We start from the raw sequence: 22,613 nt of genomic DNA on the forward strand, positions 1-22,613 counted from the left end.
AGGCTTGATAGAAGAAAGTTGAATTCTCACGTCTAGTTCGGCATCCAGTCTATTGCGGTATTTTGTTTTTGTAGCTGTATGTGCTGAAAATCCCGTTTCACACAAATACGTTGTTGGGAACGGCAGAAGAACATTCAAAGCTCTGTGGCAAGTTGTGGAGATTCATCACGAACCCTGCACCAAAAATTATTTAGTGAAATTGTTTTGAACAATGATTCCATGCTTATATCCGATGTCATTTCTAGAAATGATTCATAGATCTGATTTGACATATTTTCGGGCTTCTGCAATTTAGATGAAAAAGGGTTTTGAATCCATTCTGTTCTTTAGGAAAGTAAGATTCAAAAGTCCCTTGCAGATAATTGAGATATTACACCAATTTAACAAATATTTCATTTTAAAATATTACCGTATCACTAAGACTATGATGACTAAGGAACTCACTTAGCAATGAAAAGCTTTTAATTTCTCTCTTACCAAAACAAGTAATCCAAAAATCTAGTTTTCTTTTAAAGGCAGTTATTTTGTTGTTAGCATTGAAAACTGTTGTCTGTTTTCCCTTGTAGTGACAGATTTAATTCGTTAAGTTTTCCAAACATGTCTGCTAAAAATGCTAGTCTAAATAACCAGCTTTTCGGACAAACGGTATTTTAAATTAAAAGGAACATCTGTAAGAAAAGCTTCTAATTCTGTTCTTAGTCCAAAAAGCCTTGCCAAAGTTTTACCCGGAGACAACAATCTCACTTCAGTATGGAGCAATAGTGTTTTATGATCGCTACCATAATCTTCACATAATATTGAGAACAATCGGGATTGTAGTGGACGTGACTTGATACAATTAATTATTTTTACTGACTCATCAAGAACCAATTTTAGATTGGGTGGCATTTTCTTAACCGCGAGTGATTATCTGTGCAGGATGCACTGGCTGGAACTACAATTTGGCGCTTTCATTTTTATTCGTGATATTGCTCCTGCTGTTCTACCTGTCATTGCCTTTGCTCCATCGGTACAAATATCAATGCAATCATTCCAATCGAGTTGGTTTTCTTCAAAAAATATGTTAATCGTGTTAAAAATTCCTTCTCCAGTTGTGTTAGTAGGCAGCGATGAGCACATAAGCAAGTCTTCTCGAGTGAATGTTTATATGGATATCGCACAATTACTAGCAAGATGACCAGTCCAGCAACATCAGTCCACTCATCTATTTGCAAGACGAATTTGTTATTTTGAAGCCGTGAAACCAGTTCTTGTTTTATGTTTGCTGCGACATCCCCAATTCGGCGCGTAACTGTATGGTTCGAAAGTGGCACTGTAGAAAGATGCTTCACAGATTTTTCGTCCAGCATACATTTTGATATGTCTACCACACATGGTTTCATTAGCTTTTCAGCGATAGTGTGCGCTTCTCCTGTTTGGGCAATGCGGTAACTAACCAAATACGATGCCTCCGTGGCCTTTTCATTCACAGTCTGAGTCATAGTTTTTAGCATACGTCATAGTTTTTTGGCTTTTTAATAATTGTTCTTTTTTACGTAGAAAAAATTCTTTACTTTTGTTTTTGAAGTCGGGATGTACAGTTTCTAAATGTCGGCGCATCTCAACAGGTACCATCGAACTATTAGGAAGGAGTTTGCTGCACAACATACAAAGAGGTGAGCCGTTGGAATCAACAAATCCGAGATTAATGTATGATTCGTTATACTTTCATTTTTTCACCTTCAGTGTCATTAGATGTTTTACTACTTGAACTTGAAACCATAAAACTAGAACTTGACGCCGTCATATCACCTTGAATTGAATTAGACGCATCATCCAAGCGAACCACATTTTTTGCAACACCTCTAAGCCAGCGCTCCATTCTTCTTTCACACTAATTTAATTGGTAAATTTTATGACAAATTGTATCTCTTGACGCACGAAATACAAGATTTTACAACCACTACGAACAACAAAAAGACAAGCGAACATAAAATACTGAGCGCGGTGTGTCTCCTCCTTTATATTATACCAGCAACCATCGAATCATCTCGAATTCCTTAGAAACTTCGGAGAGCTAGACGATTTTCTCCGAAGTACGAACCGAGGTCATTCGATTGTTTATAGTCCGGAGGCGAATGGTGGCGTACGAGTAACGCTGTAACATTTCGATGTAATAGGTCGGGCATTTACTTAATAATACATATATTAAATTTTCGTATATGTACGAGTAGGCGTTTCGTTTTGGTTGTTTATTTTTATCTTAGGTAACTTTATTCTTATAGGGTCCACTTTAATACATGCATCATTTTATTATAACTGCTGGCGGAGCCCTACCGGAGGTTTCGCGGAGCACACTTTGAGTAACGCTGGACTAGACGATATCAAGAGTAGAATGAGTCAGCACCGATACGATTGAAACATCAACAAGAAGAACAAAAAAGACCATACTGTTTTGTCACAGCATTATTTTTCACAATTTTAATTTTTTTAGGTAAGGATATTGGATAGAGAAGCTAATTGTTTTAAGTAAAGGTAATATATATTAATGATAGTTATTATTTATTTATTTGGTTTTGAAATTAGGTATTGTAAACTGTAACGTGTGACTCGAAACGTCAACATTTCTTTTGGAATAAAACCCGTTTTATTTGAGCAGGTTTTTAACTTGCTACAAGAACTCCCCAATTATTACTAAAGGTATAAAACTAAAACAATTAAAATATACAGTGTGGTTTTTAAAGAACTACACTGATTAAATGTTCTATGTTCTATTTACATCCCATGAAGGTTTTAATGGTAAGTATATTCCTAATATATTCTGATTTTTTTTAAATAGTACATATATTGTTTGAATGCATATTCTGGAAACATAATCTTAAAGATTTTAAAAGACGAGACATACCACGGTCTGCAAAGGTGAATGGAACACTAGTCAATATTATCGAATATATAGACGACACCGTGATTATAGCTGAAACGTTAGAAAACTTGCAAAGAATAAATGGATTCAAAGTATGGTTGAACCCTATATGCAAAGATAAGTTTATAACTTAAAGTTTGTGACAATTTTTAAAAAACAACCAACAAATAACGAAAATATTCAAGTAAATGGAAAAACACTCGAATGAGTTAATTACAACTAAAACCTAAATACACCAGCAGCAATGACGATAAATATTAAGAAGGCTTTGTAGAGAACTTATTTTAGATCTACGTATGCAATTGCTACGTAATCTCCCTGTTTTTATACAGTGCTGAAGCTTGGACGTTAAATGTACACATATCCAAAAAGATTGAGGCTGTTAAATTGTGGATTCACAGAGGAATACAAGAGATAATGTAAATAGAATAAGAAGGTTAAATAAATAAAAGTCTCTGCTTAGGGCATATATTAAGAGACCGAAGTACTAAAAATGTTAGTGGGACAGGTATATCATGTCGTCGGAAATTGAAAGAATGACTTGCTTGTCCTTCTTCTTTTTTTAGAGCAGCACTATCCAAATTCAGAGTTTCCATGATAATTTCTACTTAGAAAAACAGAGAGAGAGATAGAGAAAAAGGAAATTTGAATCAATTCAGTTTAATAAACGATATGAAAGAATTAGGATGTTTTATAAAATATATTTCATTTCGTAATACTGCTTTAATTTTTTTATGTTTCGAGACAAATTTTGTCATATTATTTTAAGCTTAAAATATTTTAATTTTAGCTATTAGATGTTAAATAAATAGTTTTTTTTAGAGTTAAAAAAAATAAATTAGATAAATGAGTTTAAAAAAGAAAACCAAACGTCTAAGTGCTAATTGTTGTAAAGAACATTTTTAAAGTATCTAAAAAATTAGAACATAAAATATTCATTATAAAACAAAATTAATTTGTGTTATTTGAATAAGGGTATTTAGACAGTACACACAAAATGTCAGGTATGACAAGAACTATTCACTTAAGAAAGGATTTTAAGATAAAAAGAAGACAATAGTTTTCACTTAAAAATTTTAAAACAATTCTTTATTAAGTAATAATTAAAATATTTATTAAATAGAGTGTTATCTGGAAAAATTAAATATTAATTAAAGCCAAATTATTAAAACTAAATAAGAATTAAAAAATTAAATATTTTTACATTAATTTTAGTGACTACCAAAAGTTTGAAAATATCAAACAGACAAATTTAATATAAAAAACATCTGGTTGAATACCTTACTGAAAAAACACTAAAAAAAGTTTTATAATTAATGGGAAACAAAAAAAAATCAAAAACGCTAAAAAAATTAAGTGTGGCTCAGGATAAAGGGCACATTCTGTAACTCTTTGCTTTTTATGTAGTAAGAGTTTATTTGCAGGTATTTTGCACAAATGCTAATTTTTTGATGTTTGTATTGGTCTCTATCACTTTCAGTATAACTGGAAATTGTTTTAGTTTTCTAATTTTAAATATAATACCCTTTTTTTAACGGAGAAAAAAGGATACAAGTCTTTAATTATACATCTTGTATGATTATTTTAACTTACTACTAGTAACTACCGTAATGATGCCTAAACTTACCAAAACCTGTGTATACCCTAACCAAATCAAGTAGTTTTTTAACTATATACGCAATGTTATATTTTATTAAATAAAAACTGAGTTGAAGCCCGACCGGCTTGAACCTACTTGATCCGAAAATATGCAACGAACCAAATCAAAGTGTGAAAGCCTTCTAAATAATAATAAATAAAATACCTTTCAGTATTTTATTTATTATCTCATAAGTCCTGCAAAGCTATCAAAATTATTGGTAATAAAGGTTGTGCTCTATTTGTTAGTTCTATTTATACATCTAATTTTATTGGCTAATTCATTATAAAATTAGGTGCTAAATAATCTACGAATCTACTGTATACATAGAGACAATTTACTATTCAACATTTCTTCACTGCCAAATACTTATTTTTGGATACTCCTACAATAGAATCATTAGCCTCTTCTCTTAGTATAATTTAATGAAAGTCTGTTTACACTTGTTAATAAAAAGATCATAAAATTCATTTTAGTTTTCTGAAATCTGTATATTTTACATAGGTACTTAAATATTCTGAAAATCATGATATCCTACTTGTCATTTGTTGACGCTAACATCAGCAAAAATTAATATTTTAAAATTTAGAAGAAAGACATTTAGAGAATCAAAATTAATTTTTTGCTTTTATTCTATATCCAAATAAAATAATAATAGTATAGTAATAGTTATACCAATTGCTATGTGTAAAGATTATTACATTATTACATTATTACAAGTATAAAGATTATTACATAATTAAATTAAATTAATGCATGTTCATCTCTTTTGATATATCCCCAATATTCCAAATTACTATTAGATCTTAAAACATGCAATATCTGACCAATTTAAAGAGTTTTTACGTACATAGTGGCACCCTGTACTGTATATTATGCTGGTAGCGGTCAGAATAGAATATGTGCCGCTAAGAAAATAGCTTTCTGGAAAATATGGAGCCGTAAATATAGGGATAGCCTGCCCTAAGGATATTGCTCTATTACATATTGATCTCGATGTTTCGAATAGGAAACTCGTTTGGGTCTTTCTGGACATGTTTAACCTGGCATAGTATATGTAGACTATTTTATTTATAATATATGCTATATATGAATCCATTACTTTGAAAACAGTTGGATCATTCGTAACTTATGCTACTTGGCTTATAAATTCATTCTTTCCAGTGTCTGACATCTAATCACTATATGCTTAGGTTCCATGGAAAAGCCTATAGCCATAGTAAATCTTCTATAAATATTAATGGAATATGACGATTTAGTGAAAGTCAATTAGTACTTCAGACGAAAATAGTAAAGATATTCCATTTATGCATAACTAAAATATCGTGATTAATGACCAGAAAATAAACATCTAACTCTTAAAATTCAAAAATATATGAAGGAGAGGTTAACTCCCATTAATGAGTGGTAGTGTACAAAAATTCGTTTAACTTTCTTTTTTAGTTAAACTAGTCGTTCGACTAAGATATGATCTGCTTAGACTGCACTTACTAGGAAGACCTCAGTAGTGCAAAAACCAGGAACAACAATCTACAGGATTGTACTTACGAGTAGTTAACATAAATCCTTACTACGATTGGCCAGGTAAGTCATAAATAATAAAAATAGTGATATATCACTTCCAATAATAAAAAACAGTAATATAGTAAGAATAACTAGAGTTAAATTAATTAAATATGTGATTCGCTTCTAGAGCCTTAATAGTTCAGGTATCCGAACAACACACTATCACATACGTTTGAAACTATTTGGAAATCTACCTCATAGTAAGCTATTTATCAGAAGTTACTAGAGTTGTATAAGCTGTCATCAGATTGAAGAATTTTTATTTGATTATCTCAGGACCTGAGCCTGAAAGACTTATTTATAGTAGATGTTCTTTCAGAGAATCGAATTTCAGCTATGAACAATAATGAAGATGTAAAATTTTCAATCGAAGTATTTTAGTGTTTATTAGATAACATAAGGAGAGAATGAGAAATAAATTTAGTCTTGTTCCGTAAATATGTAACTTCAACTTAATATCCTGTATTTAGTTTATCACCAGTACTGCTGCTTAAATCATCAATATTTTGTGTTTCAAAAATTAGTTCAAAATTCGAGCCATTCATAATATTAAAATTTTTTCCAAAACAACAGGGTATACTTATACTTAAAGAAATAAAGTAGCTCCATTAATGCATATGCCATTTTAGATTCCAATAAGCGAGAGAGATTAGATAGAAAACTAAATTAATAAAAACTAATAAAAATAAAAAAAATATTAAAAACTAAATAAAGAGTTTGTTTTCTAATGTGTTTTCATTAAGAATATTTCAAGTTTGATAGTTTTTTAAAATAACAATATTCCAAAATATACAGCTCCTAGTATCCTTTATCGAATTAAATACACCTACAATTTTGGTAACTTAGAGATTATTTTAAGTGTATCTAATAGTAGTAATAATAACGATTTTATCTGGCTCCAAGTCCTAAATAAGATGCACCATGATCCTGGAGCAAATGATCACTAAATGGAACGAGAAACTTGAAAGGTAGTAAAGTTGTTAGTTGCTAAATTATTACTTAATTTTTTTTTTTTTATCCTGTTTATTTTTAAATTTTTCCTCCTTTAAAGTTCTTGAGATGCATGCTTTCGTACGTCTTTTTCTTTACTTGATTTGTTTTCGTATGTACTCGTATGTACTACCATTTTATCTGGCTCCAAGTCCTAATTAAGATGCACCGTGATCTTGGAGCAAATGATCACTAAATGAGACAAGAAACTTGAAAGGTAGTAAAGTTGTTAGTTGCTAAATTATTACTTAATTTTTTTTTGTTTTTTTATCCTGTTTTTTTTTTAATTTTTCCTTCTTTCAAGTTTTTGAGATGCATGCTCTCATATGTCTTTATCTTTAATTGATTTGTTTTCGTATGTACTCAGTATACGCTTCCAAATATTTTTTAAATTAAATCCACGAAAAGTTCTGTTCTGCTTCAGGAACATGCCTTTTATTTACGAGAGACTGCTTGCCACTTAACTGTAAGATTCCAAAGGATCAAAGTATGTACTTAATATCATAGAGGTTTCCTGAAAATCGCCCGAAAGTATATATGTAATTTTAAAGAAAAACCGTAAAAGTATCATAAATTTTATGTAATTAATTTTTTTTACCTATGAGTCCAATCCAAATATCAACTACAATTATGTAAAAACTATAGTAGTAGACATGATAGTAGTATAGACTGATAAGCTACGAACATTTTAAAAAACATTTAATAAAATATTATTCTTACAGAGTATATAAAGTAAAAATTTAATGACGTCCAAATTTACATTGGTTCTATCATAAAAACACTGTCTCAGAAATTTGAAAAAAAGGAACTGGTCATGAAAAAGGAAAACATACTGGTCTAACGAGAGCAACAGAACCTATACCTGATACGTTTATTCACATTCAGGCCTTATCAAACCATAATATTACTGCCATAGCTAGTTGGCAAGAAGTGAGTTTCGAACGTTCATTATTGTTACTGCTCAAACAATAAGAAATGGCTTATATAAAAACAATTTCTACGACAGATATCCCGTGAAAGCTGCAGTACTATGACGTGGAAACTGCGAAAGGAAAATGTAAGAATTACTCAGAGCGTGAAAGTACTTGCATTCTTTTTACCGAAGAATCAAGGTTTGTTTTAAATCCTAATTAGATACATTATAAACTTAGCAACGCGTCTCGCCTGCAAACTATTTAAGATCTTATCAGCCTTAACACCGCTAATATAATCATTGTTTTGATAGGTTTTTGGACTAATCTTTTAAAGAGTTTTTAAGAGCAAACGAATATCGGGGTCTAATGGTGAAACACATTCTTCAGGCAAGCGCTAGAGATTTTACTAGAAATTTTGTACTTATGCATGATAATGCACGTTCGCGTATTGCAAGAACCGCTAGAAACTTGTTGGAGTGGCACAATATCTAAGTATTGCCATGGCCTGCGCAATCATAAGGGAATAGTATTCCAGATAAGAGAGGAATTGCCAAACTCTATTAATAAACAATGGTTACAAATTGTACAAAATGAGGTTCACAATTTAATTAGGAGCATGCCAAATAGATGTCGACCTGTTATAATAGCAGGTATATGCAGGTGTGAACTATTTCTTTTCTTTAAATTTTGTTATTTCGAGTTTTTTGATATTTTACTTTTTTAAATAATCAGACGTTAATAATCCTTCAGTATCCTACGATGAATTTTGATGCTTACGATAAATTAATATTCAGCAGTTTTTCCAAAATTAATTCAGATGTATTTAATTTCAATATTTTCCAAATTCTCTATGACCTTTGTCCCCCTAGACCATTATAATATGTGTATTATGTTAGTACGTTTTACATAATTGGCGATGAAAAATTATTAAACACTATACTAGCGAAGCGATAACTTATGCTTGTTGTTTTCATAATTAAAATAATAAATTTATGGAAATAGAGTTTTATAAAATAAAGTAAAGAAAGTGTATTTTTTGTTGATTTACTTTAATAATTTATTGTTTAATTTTTTGATAGTTTTTTCTTTACTCCTTTTAACTCACAGTTTACGCTCCATAGTCATTAGTTCTTTAAATTAAAATATATTGGGATATTTTTTACTATATAATAGTAATGTTACAAAGTTGCTTTACTACGGCCCTATCTTGGCCGAATTAATTTAATCGATTTATATTACTTAAAGTACATTTTGTAAAAATTTTTGAAATTACTTGAAAAATCTTATTGGATATATATACCAACCTGATTCGATATTAAGTTTAATTTTATAGTTGCGATTTAAATACCCTAAATAACCAATAAGTAATTAAAAATAGTAAGTGAAGTAGTGAATAAAAAATTAGTGTTTAGTATTCAAGGACGCTTATTTATTGAACCCACCAAAAATCTGCATTATATTACATTAAAATTTTAATTTTTATATAGCAAAGCATATAAATTTACATAAATTGATGGAAGTAATTTCACTAAAAGATTTAAAAAATATAAAAAAATTAAAGACCGGAAATCTGTAATATATTATCATCGGAGATTGTTGTTAAAAAAAAAATTAAACAAAAAGTTTTTTCTTGATTTCAGAAGTTTTTTAACGGACTTTTTAAGTAGAAAATGATTTGTTGCTTAAATTATATTTAAAATTCGGTTTTCAAAATCATGGATTTATGTATCGATAAATCACCTAATATATGTCACTTCAACCCATTAGTGCATGAACTTATAAAAATTGTTTTTTATGTAATTAGTTAAATGACTTAAATAAGATATAAAAAAAATACAAAAATCAAATATTAGTTTTTATTAGTGTGTTATGATCCGTCCCTCAAAAGGGAGTCCATGCATAAAATACATAAAATTAATATTATTTAGTTTATATGGTAATTTTCGAAACAATTTTTTGGATGAAGTCCACAGTCACATTTTACACATATACTTTTTTTCTTGCATACTTGGAACCTTCAATCAGATTCAGTGTACCGAACTAAATGTCCTATAATATCAAATCTAGAGGCTTTATGAGCTGGAAGCGTAGTTTTACCTCTACTTGGTTTTTTACCATAGGACTGTAAAAAACTTAGGGCGATATACCTCCAAAATTCTAGTAAGGAGGCACAATTTGCATCATTTGGTCTTATCTTTTTCATAAGTACCCAGCCATTTGAGATGCTTGCATCTAATAAATATGAAACTATTGGCCAATACCATTTTCGCTGTCGCATTCTTGTCCTATACAAAGCAATCAGCCCATCCATTTTATTAACTCCTCCCATGTGTTTATTGTATCCAGCTATAATTTTTGGTTGTGGAATTTGTTTTTTAGTTTTAGTTACCTTACACCATCTAGATGTGGTAACAATGTCATTACTTTCGAAGTTGGTACTCAATGTCACAACCTTGTTGTCCTTCCATTGTACAAAAGTAACGTTATCACAAGAAACAAAACTGTGGCTTCCCCTTGGTTTTGATTTTCTTGAAGTACTTTCAGGAAATGGACACTTTTCCGTTCGAATCTCTCTTACTGTTGCCGTTGCACAAATTTTATTTTCCGAGAGATGGTTCAGTAAACCCAGGCTTGTAAAATAATTATCAAAAAAAAATTTATATCCCTGGGTAGAAGGCACTTCCGATTTATGTAGTAAAGATATAACCGCGTCTCCACCAAGACCAAAAACTTCTTCTGCATCTAATTTGCCAGTGTAAATCTCAAAAGAAATCATGTACCCATTACTACTGCATAGAGCCCAGTTTTTGAAGCCGATCTTATCGGCTTGCCTTGATGTACTGTTTGGCATAGTGTTTGCCATAGTAGGGTATCATGCTTTCATCAATTGAAAGATGTTCATTCAAACCTCCGTGTTTTTTGAAATTCTCATTCAGTGAGTTCAGTAGAGGGCGAATTTTGTAAAGCCGGTCACTGCGATCAATATTAGCATTATTGTTGAAATGGATGTGGCGAAGTAACACTTCAAATCTATTTAGTCGCATGGTATTTTTTTAAATATTTGGTAAATCTTCTGTTGGATTCCAAAACATCCTTTTGTTCGGATATTTTGCATAACCTGAAAGAAGCATTCCTCCAAGTAGTACATATAACTCTTTTTTTGTGAAATTTAGCTCCTTATTTTTTTGTTGGCCGTATTTATTGGTTTCCTCAACAATTTTCGATTTGAGAAATTCATCGAAAAACAGTTTTAAAAAATCTAACGGATTTTGGGCTTCTTTTGCTTCTTGAGATGGCTCTCGTGGCACACAGTTTGTATTCATAGAAAAAATAGGGGGATCTGCGTTCCATTCGTATAGCTTTCTACGTTTAGGTGTTGAAAAATTGCCTTGACTTATACTTGACCCAGGTTTAGAAAGCAGATCTGCTAAAGGTATTAGATCTTCTTCATTAAAATCATCTTGTTCATTAGGTGGGGCTTCATAGGTTTGACGAGATAAACCCTTAGACTTTGGAAATAGTTGGGCTAGAGGAACTAGATCTTCTTCGTCAAAATCATTTTGTTTTCTGGCTTTTACTTCACAATCCTGCTGAAGTATTCCACGGCATAAGCGATTTACATCTCCGATATGCTCATCATCAGAGCTGTCGCTGTCTTCTTCTGTGTCGTCGCCTAGGTCATCAAGAATTCCAATGCAAACATCAAGATTTTGTTGAACTTCACCGTCATTTTCTTCAAATAATATCTGCAATTCATGTAGAGATAATCTGCAAAATACGAATTACGAATTATACTGAGGATTTTCTATTTTGCATAGAGTCCCTTATAAGGGACAGAACAAATATTTATGTCTAAGAAAACAATAGCACATTTTTGTTTTGCAGACAAAATTGTATGATGATTCTAACCTCAAACACAACATATTTACTGAGTTTCTTTACCCTGGTTTCAAAACCTATCGATATAAAAAATTAAAACTTATCCTCCATTTCGAGTAAAGTTCCGGATCCATGGTCACATAAAAATACAAAATCAAAACGCTATCTCCGATTTCTGCACATGAACTGATATTACAGCAAATAGCGAACATCTAGACAAATGCACGAGGTTATGAAAACATTAGAAGTACGCATGTGCTTGAAACCAGTGGCGTCCCTTTTAATATAAAATACTAATCAGATTTTTAATAGTTCATTTGGTTATTTGCTTATTTTATTTATTTATTAATGGTAATTTTTTTTGGTTTAAGTTTAAAAATAACATTTTCTCTAGATCTAGTGCTTCATTTTACATACCCAGATTTGTATTAAAATAATAGTTTTTTTTAAATCTTACCCAAGTTCTAACTTTTCATACATCTTTAAAAAATAAAAAATAGGTTTTTTATAAAAATCAAAATTCAATATGACGTCCATAAACATTACAGATACTAAAAATTTTCATAAATAAACAAACTACATAAAAAAAATTTCAGTTAAACCAATTTTGAGCACACTGTGTAATGTGTAGAGTTTGTTCTCTAAACTAGTCTTATGTATTTAACTCTTCCCTAAAAACTAATCCTCTTAAATATATACCAACAATAGAAAAACAAAGCGGCTTATGACAGAAAAGATTCATTAAAAGGAAACTGAATCAAAATCCTCGAATCTCCTCCTAAGAGCCCTTATACTTCTTAAAATACCAACTTTCATCGAGTTTTTCCGGAAATCAGTTTCCGTTTATGGCAATCACCGATGCTGACAGATTTATGAAAATATTTGTTTTGGAAGAACTCAGGCAGGCAGTTATTTTAAATATTCGCCGGCATCATTCGATTATGCAGATTTAATATAAAATCGAAACCCCGAGCGCGGGCTCTGCTACTTCTGTCGTTTCCGATAGTTTTACCGCATAAAAAAAATAATAAATAATAATATGCCGAAACTTTCGTTTTTTTTTGCCTTTCGTTCATTTCGGATGTCGTTTGTTTCTCATTTGCATCGGCTTAAGGGGGTTTTCTTCGTCGTTTTATTGCCCGCATAAAAAAACGTCCTCGAGGATTTTTCCTGTCGCGTACGACTAGACGAAAACATAAATAAGATTTCCCCTTTTGTTTGATATAATCGTAAAATTTTATTTATTTCTGAATTATAACTAGTCTTAAATTAGGGCGCTTTAAAAGATTTGGTCACTTAAACAGTTAAATAAAAATAGAATCTTAAATATTAGGGTAATCATTTTAAGAAGCCCGTTGGGGCTAAATGTATAAGCAAATGGCCATAAATTAAAATTGCCTTTAAAGCGGCAAAATTATTTACATTTGTAATTTTAAATAAATAAATATTTTTCTGGATAACTTCGGAATATATGAATAGTACATATTCAAGGAAAATCAAAAATAACATCAATAAAATATGTCATTATTAAATAACATACGGGATGACACAGGAAAAAGAGATTACTTAATATCGATAGAATATAAACAAATATATTTCGATAGAAAATTTTTTCATTGCATTTTATTACTTAAATCTTTTACATACCTAAACCAGTATTTTAGGTACAGCCACTTTGGAAATCCGTTTTTTTCCCAATAATTTAATATCAATATTTTTTAAATGGGTTGCTAAATAAGAAAAAAAATTCAGTCACATAAATAAACTAAATGCTAAATAAACTATGTTAATGAATAAAAGCTAATAAAAATACCATAGAAAGCTTTAATTTATTTAATAGTCATGTTTATTATTTACAATATAAAAAGAATAATCTACATACAAAATTTACATGTGAAGTTCATTATTATAGTAAATAAAAGCCAATGATCAGTCTCTTGCACAAAGTGTAAATTCTGGTTTACCTTCATGGCGAAACTGAAACCTAAATTAAAAACATTAAATCCTAATATTAAATTTGTTTTGTTAGGATAAATTAATAAATTTAGTTATAAGAGTTTTTTTATTATAATAACAGTAAAAAAGTTTTCAAACATAGAATTTAAAACATAACTGACAGCGAAAATAGGTATATGAATTAAAACGCAAATTTCAGCTCTAAATAATAAGTTTAGAGCTGTTGTAGCCTAGTAAATGAAATACGAACCTACAAAAAATAAATCGCAATCCTAAGGTATAAAATATATATTTGTAAAATTCATATGTAACCTACAAAATAAATTTAATACAATAGGAACATCTGAACTCTTGCTATTTAATATTTTATTTACTATAAGTAATAGGTATACAAAAATTTAACGTCTTATAGGCTTAAAAATTCTTAAGGCAAGACAGTTATAAGCCCTTTTCTTGTATTAATCCCGAAAGTACTTATTTACGTATATTGCGATATTGTAGAAAAACCTGCGTTTAAAAATGCCCAAGGGTTCGATGTCTTATGACACTATGAGTAACAACTCTGTACTTGACTCTGAACATAAGTTAGCAAGGACAATTTTTAGATTCTGTAGCAAAATACAGTGTAATTAATTTTTTTTTTTGAGAAATATTTAGTCATTGTGTTCCAATATCAAATCTCAGACATGCATTCTGAAGTTTTTGCACACTCTCTTGATAATAGGGATCAAGAGAAGGGTCAAAAACAGAATTTAGAAATTACAGGAAATTAAATTTGAAAAAATTACAGAATCGTAGAGCATATTTTTTGTATATTCAACAATGGAAATAAAGCGATTTACGCATTGAATAACTTTTTTGCTACATTGAAAAATTGAAATTTGGTTCAGTATTAACTGAGAAAAATTGGAACTCTTGGTCACATTAATAAGTGCAGCACGCAATGAATGGGTTGCTAATATTTATATTAAAGTCGCCAAAACACAAATATTTAATAGTAAGCAAAACCAATTTTTTTCTTGTGTTTCGATTTTTGCCACAAGGTTTGTTATCTCTTTATCAATGTTATTCTTAAGAGTATTGTACTTCGTTCTTTACTTTGGTTAGTAGAAAAAACGTTTACAAAATCCAATAAATTTACGTAGTAATTTGCTCAATTCAGATATGCTACATAGAAAAGAAACTGCATAACAAACAAGTAGTAGCGACACTACTACTTATAATACTTGTAAGTAAATTAACTAATAAGCGTCAACTCTGAAGCTTTCGGTACTGTACTTCCGTATCTTTTATGGCAAGTGATGGTATATAAAACAATTTGACGGAAAAAAATAAACATGCAATTTTTACCTCTAGTAGTAGCTTTTACAATTGTATTTACCAGAGTATGGCAGTTTGATGGTTACAGCATGTGGGTACAAAACTTAACTACAAAATTTCTAATAATTAATTTAAGAACTCACGATGACTCAATAAATTAAGACACTGCCACATTCAATTAATATTTAATTAATTGAATGTGGTTATGGGGTTATGGTGTCCTGAGTTATTAGCATAACCCAGGACACGCAAACGGTAAACATACAGGAAAAAAATGGCATTAATATTTACTGAATAATTTTAAATTAAATGCATAATAAGGTATAGAAAAAGTTTGAGGTTTATTTTTAATTAGCTTATTATAACACTTTTTACATGTATTTTTTAAAATTATCATGTTCTTGTCCGAGAGTTGTGCTATTACATAGGCGTTAATACGCTTTTGTCTTTTTCAGAGATTTCTGCAAATGTACATAGCTTTTATATAGGTCTATAATTCCCGATATTGATTTTGTCACCCCATATTAAAATGAGTATGACGATAGCTTCTTTTGAGATCAATGGAAAAGTATTCAGCTTAAGTGATTGATTAAATAAATATATCTATTAACTAAGTATTGCTAACTAACGACAAAAAAAAATAAGTACCCACATGCAGGGTATTTCCTAATTGCAATAACTTTTAAACCATATTTTGTTATTACCATATTCTTTAAAAAATTAAAATATTAATATGTCACGCCGCTGGTTCGTTTTCTTATCTCGAAAACTGAGCCGGTAAAGAAAATTAGTTCAATGAGGCTTAGAGCCTTAAATTGTTTTAAATGGATATTACGTGAGGCCAAAAGTCTGGTTTGCATTTTAATTTACTCATTTCCCGGAGTTTCTACTGTGAAAGTCCTGGCCTTTTAGGGAAAATATTCTTCAAACCTAAAGCTGTGGAATGGAAGACAATCATACATTACGAATTTCAGATTTATGAAATCGGGTACTACGTCCATTTATGTTATGCCAATTATACCAATGCCAATAAAAATAACATAATATTCTTAATGCTAAGAAATATTAATATTTGTTTTAAAATAAAATTTTGAAAAGATACTTAAACTAAATTCCTTGCAATTTATAAATATTTGAGCACTTGAGATACTCAGAATAAAGATAATTAACACCTCTAATAACTTTAATCTTTATAAAAAATGCTTGTAAATAACTTAATACATGGTGCGTTACTTTGACTAACTATAAAAAAACTATATTAGGAATCATGGATATTTCACTTATGCTATGAATGAAATTAAAATGAATTTAAAAGTAATTACACCTATTATTCACTAGTGAAATTCGCAATATGGAGAGCTGCACTTCTTAAAAGAAGATTTCTTAAGAAACAATTTTCCAAACTGGTTCTTGGTATCCATCGGTTTTTAATACGTCTATTTATCAGTCAGTACTATATCTAAATGCTGATGTCTGTCTAGAAGAAGGACTCATGGAGACTAATCTTCAGTACTCCCTTATTCATCCATTTTTATATGATGCCTAGCTGCCTGCATCGGCTCTCTCACTGTACTATTAAACATTCCTATAACCAAGTCATTAGCATAATTTTAGGTATGATGTTTTCCTATGTTTCGTTTTTTAAGAGTCTCGTTGAAAGCCATATTCTATAATATGTGGGCGAAAATATTGATCTTGCTCTTTTCATTCAGCATTTTGTAATTCACCAATATCAACTTAATAATTTAATTTTCTCGTCAATAAGTTTTAACCTTCGGTCCTGATCAAATCACATATTGTGATTCAAGCTGTGTTATTCTATGGACATATTTCTTTAATTAACAATATTATGTTTAGTTTTTAGTTTGTGTATTATTTTTATTAACGTGTAGTAATTATTTTATACATCTTGGAAGCAGGGCATACCTTATTGTCAAACATTGAAGCCAAATATTAACAGTTATTTAAAGAGAAAGCATTGAATTTTCTTTTTCATTTTTTTCAGGCAATATCTTATCTGCAACGATCTTTAAGTCATTACAAAAGCGTTTCTTATCTTCAAATTGTTTGCAATCCAGAATTTCAAGATCAATTATTTGACTTCGATATGGCAACAATTTAAAGTGCATTGGTGCAGAAAAGAATTTAATCTGGAACTATAAGTGAAGAATGGATTGGATGGAAAGAATGAACATTACCTTTAACCTTTACTTAATCTTTCTTTGATATATCAAATGACACTCATCGCGTTAGAGCATAAAATTGTCTGTTCAGCTATATCAATGCAAATTTTATCGATTGGCGTATAAGACAATAGTAAGAAAAAATATGTGGTTATATTGGATATTTTATCGGCCATAAAATTTGGTATACCAGCCATTTGACATACTAAAGATGGTATAATAATTTTTTGAAAACAGCATCAATCTGGTGCTCAACAATGTAAAAAAAACTATGCTAATAAAGTTTCGATCAATTTAATTTAATCATCAATATTTTTAGGTGGGATTTTTTTTATAATCGTTGATTGTTAAATATACCAAAAGAAAAATTCTTGTAAACTTAAGTTCGAGTACCGTGGGGGCCATTCAATTGCAACATATCTGCTAATTCATATCATGATCGTAATTGCAAATTATGTTCATTAAGTATAATATCACCATTTTTTGTCCACTTGGTTTTCTAAAGACTGAAATATTCAAGTACATCTTGTGGTTTCTAAAATACTTTAAAGAGTTTGCTTAAATCGTTAAAAAAAACGGCCCGATGATTTTATTACCATTGATTTCAGCACAAATGTCAATTTTATTATATTTTTTTAAGATATTTACTCCCTCCTTGAAAAACTAGTTATTTTTTTGAAGTATCGATGATAATTTTTGATTAAAAAAGTCATTTTTTATGTCAATAAAATATCTGTTATAACCTACATATATTTTTGCCTACTATTAGCTCGTATGTAAACCGATCTAATTTTTATTGGTATGATCGGCTAGATAATTTCATATTGCTTACTACGATAGATTAGAGAAAGCTGTAAACTCAATAGCAAAAGATTTTAATATAACAAATACTATTTTTTATTAAATTGTTACATAAAAAATTATACTTATAAAATAGGGAATGGAACAGGATATACCAAAAAGGGCCATTGCAGTTTTTTTATTGGCTGCTTAGCCTTATACTTATGAGAAACTTGACGACAAATAGGCACCTAACACACAGATTTATAATTTATAATATTGTTAATTTTTTATTTAATTTTGAAATTAAATAAGCTGTTTTATAAGTTAAAAAACACAAAAAATAAGCATAAAAAACCTAAAACATAAATACACAAACACATACTATAAAACTTTATACAATAAAACAAAAAATTATTCAGATTGATGTGTCCACTGAGTATCGATAAAAGGTGCAACGTAATTTTCCTTAGTTTCGGTATCAATAGGGACACAATTAAGCATAAACAGATCTAGAAGTCGTAAAGAATCATCGAATATAATCAAAATCATCTAAGTCACTCTGCATATTTTTTTATTAACAATATTTCTACTTTTTCTAAAACTCTCTTTATTCTTCTCCTCTTAAGTCCTCTATTTTGCTGTAACCACTTTATTAATACATTTAAACTTGATTAAGCCATTTATATTATAAATATTAAAAATCATAAAAGGATTCCTAACCAAACGGTCGGGTCTGGTGACTAGAGACTCTAAGTAAATATGTTGAAATGAGTGTACCTAAGGTCGTAAAGTTAAAGTTATAACAAATGTACTTGAATAAATTTACTTTTAATATATACTCCTCGCAAAATAAGGTCTTCGATGCGAAATTGTATTATTAAGTTATTTGCAATAATAAGTCACAAATTAAAAAAAGCGATAGCGTTTCTCTTACTTCTCCTTTGCGAACTACAGTTTGGCTGAAAGAGATAGCCGAGACATGCGACGTATCGTATATGAGAAATACAGATGGGAGAAACACAAGTGGAGCATTACCGTTTTCTTTTTAACTTTCTCGTACTAATTACCGTACTTCTTTTAATACTTTGACTATTAATTCTTTCAAGAAAGAAATTTGCCGAGCGTGTATACAAATACTTTCTATAATTCTATTATTTCTATTTTATAAGACTTAAATCTATCTTATTAATCGTTTTAATTTTTCTAACTAAATACTGTTTTTCTAGGCATAGAGGCGCTCTTTCTGGGTCTTGTTACATTAAAAAGATGTTTTTCTTCTTTCCGTTTAATTTCTCACTAAGCAGTCTTTTTGAGTTCAGATTTTTATACCTTTTAAGACCTTTATCCAGAGTAAATAATATTACTCAAATACAATCTTAAATCAATGGGATTTACTAAATCATACAAATATTTGTACCCTAGATTGGACGTAAATATATTCCTAATCAATAGATGTTAACCTAGACCTACTCTATCTAAACGTACCCTGAATATTTTCTTAGTATTTTTACAAATAAATTATAATTATTACGATTTTTTATTTCTGCTAGTAATAGACTATGAACCTCCGCTGCTGCAGCTAACAGACTTTTTACTGCTTTATTAGTTCTAACTTTTCCTTAACGTATCTCAAAACTGCGTGTTCATTTAAACTTAGATGCTAGGATACCGATAAAATAGTACAAATTTGAAATATGTAAAAAAAAATAAAAAACAAAAACCTAAAAATCCAAATGCAAATTTGAGTAATAAATTTACGACATTTTAGATGATTAAATACCCACTATAACTTAAATATACTTGTTTTATTTTATTGTTAAATGTTTCATTGTGAATACAAAAAAATTAAGCGTAAATCAGTTTTTTCACAGAAAATGAACATTAAAATTCATGAGAATAATGAAATTCAAGTTTATTATCAAAACAATACACTGATAAAATATTAATATCGAATTTTGCTACTAATTTTTACAATTTGGGTATACCAAATGCAAAGTCAGTATCGTATCCATTTAAATTATGCCAAATAAACTAAAAAACACCCCCAATCTATCAGATACTAACAAAACAAGAACATTTATCATATAGAACATAAGTAAAATCCATTTAATATTTCCCTGGTCGCGTCCCGGAGAAATCTGAGGTTAGAAATGCATGCATCCGGCAATATGGCTGAGAGCTGAGTTGCGGTCTGAGTCCATTTGCGAAATTAAATTTCTGATTCATTGTTGTGGAATGGAGAGTTGTCACATATGTCGGTTCGGAGCCGCGTTCTAAGTGGATAGTAACGTTATGTAGAAAATACATTTTAAAGCCAAAAACTGGAGTGTCTTGATTTACGTGCCCGTGGGAAGTCGCCTGGAAGAGACAACAAAAAAGTATGGGTATATATGTGAGTCGGGCGTAAATCTTAATAAGGTTAAGTGCTAAAGTTGGGTACGAGATTTTTACGAAAAAATGTACAAGTTCTTTCTCTTTCTCCTAAGTCTACATTAACGGTAATTGTACATAAGTGGTCAATGCGCATATATCAACTAAACTTATTATATTCCATTAGTTTAATATTATATCTAATGCATAAGCGGAACGACATAAGGGGGGTGCTCACACTATCGCATCGCCACCCTTACTATTGGCATTAGCAATACTTTCATAAATGTTGGTCTCGCTTTAATCAATCTAATAGAACTGTGGCAATATTTTCATGGGCAGGGCCGGTATTAAATGATAGGAAAAAATGATAAAATAGTCTTAAAACTGTAAAAAAGTATATTTTTAAGTTTAATTTATTAATGGGGCATTAAACTTATTATAAAACAAAACGAGCTTTAAAGCAATTCATAATAGAATTAGGGTGTGAATCCAGATTATTCTAATGCGCCCCTGTACAATTATATTTCACAAAACGATCGGCTCATAAATAATCGTAAAATGTCATTTAGTAGATTTATTAAAACGAATCTGGTTATATGAGTGGTAATCGCTTTTAAATGTTACTTATGGCTATTTGTAGTTTTTATAATTTGATTGATTGTTTTGGAGGGGTCTGCCCACTTATAAGTCTTTATGTTGTCTTTATGTTAAAAGCTAAAACGAGAATTCGCATTTCTCGTTTTGATCAATTTTGATCAATTTTCTATTTTAATATTAACTATATAATCACCGTAGGTTGTCTTCTATATTTATTACCTAAAATCTTAGTAGAGTGCTTTCGTTTTCATTGGTCATCAGTGTTAACTAAAAAAGTACGCGCCTTATTGAGAAGATTTAAAGTGTGATAGAGACTATTGCAAATAAGAAGAACATTCGCAAAATTACTACTACAAAATAATCAAATAAAATACAACAATTCAATAATCAAAACCAATGTATTTATATTACAAAATACAATTCGTTATAAAGTATAAGTTGGGTTATAGTGTAGTCTACATGTTACTTTTTAACTAATGTCAAAAATATCTGCAGGAAAAAACGTCTAAGCCAGAACGATATTCAGTTGTTAGTAATAAAAAAATATCAAAAAAACAAAATAAATAAATCATGAATGAATTTAATATAAAATTACTATAATTAAAAACTGATTGTCCACACTCAAATTCAAAAGTAGCTTTATGGATAAATATGTGGCAAGTAATTAGGTCTCTAAAAAAATATATACACGTTAACAATTCCTCTACAAAATTAGTTATAGCAATAAAGTAAAGCCAATAACTGTTATTTTTAAACCTCTTTTAAATCTATTGATACAATATGAGGTTCTTGTTTCAAGAGAAAGGTGATTAAATATTTTCTTACTCATATAAACAAAATAATTTTTAAATTGTTTATTATGTGGAATACGTTTCCGAGGGCTGTAAGTCAGCCGTGTCAATATCAATTGTTATACCCAAAACTGTTTGAGATCTGTCTCAGAATTATCATTTATACTAACATTATCTATCTGACATTTAAAGTACAATAAGTTAGTTTAAGAAGTGTTGAAGCACATATTGTTTGGATCACACCAATTTTTACTAAGTCAGATTCTAGGGCTAACTTTAGGTGCGCAATTTTTTTATATGCTATATAATAGAAGCAGATCGATAGATAGCAACCCAGATCTTAATACAATGGCTGACAAAAATTGGTACACTAAAAGTAAATTCCTCCATTTTTATTTATAATATTCAAAAGCAAATTTTTAGATAGTATGAGTATAGCCTTAATACAGGAGCTCAGAACTTACCAGGATATTTTTTAAGGTTTAGGTCTAATGTGTACGACATATACCCTGTGATGGTATATGTTTGGGTACTGTTGTGATGAACTCTCGTGCCTGCATCCTAACTAAAAATGTAGAGTTACTTTTCCTTTACAAGTCTCTGCACTAGAGTTAAACTTTTAATAAGAAAAAATATACACAAAATGACTGAGTTTTCTGCTTCACCTACCTCTTTATCGAAATGGAGTCACAAACCCTTCCTACGGTCATTTGTGCAGTG

Source organism: Anthonomus grandis, chromosome 13 (genome assembly GCF_022605725.1).
Source record: "Anthonomus grandis grandis chromosome 13, icAntGran1.3, whole genome shotgun sequence".
NCBI classification, from domain to species: domain Eukaryota; kingdom Metazoa; phylum Arthropoda; class Insecta; order Coleoptera; family Curculionidae; genus Anthonomus; species Anthonomus grandis.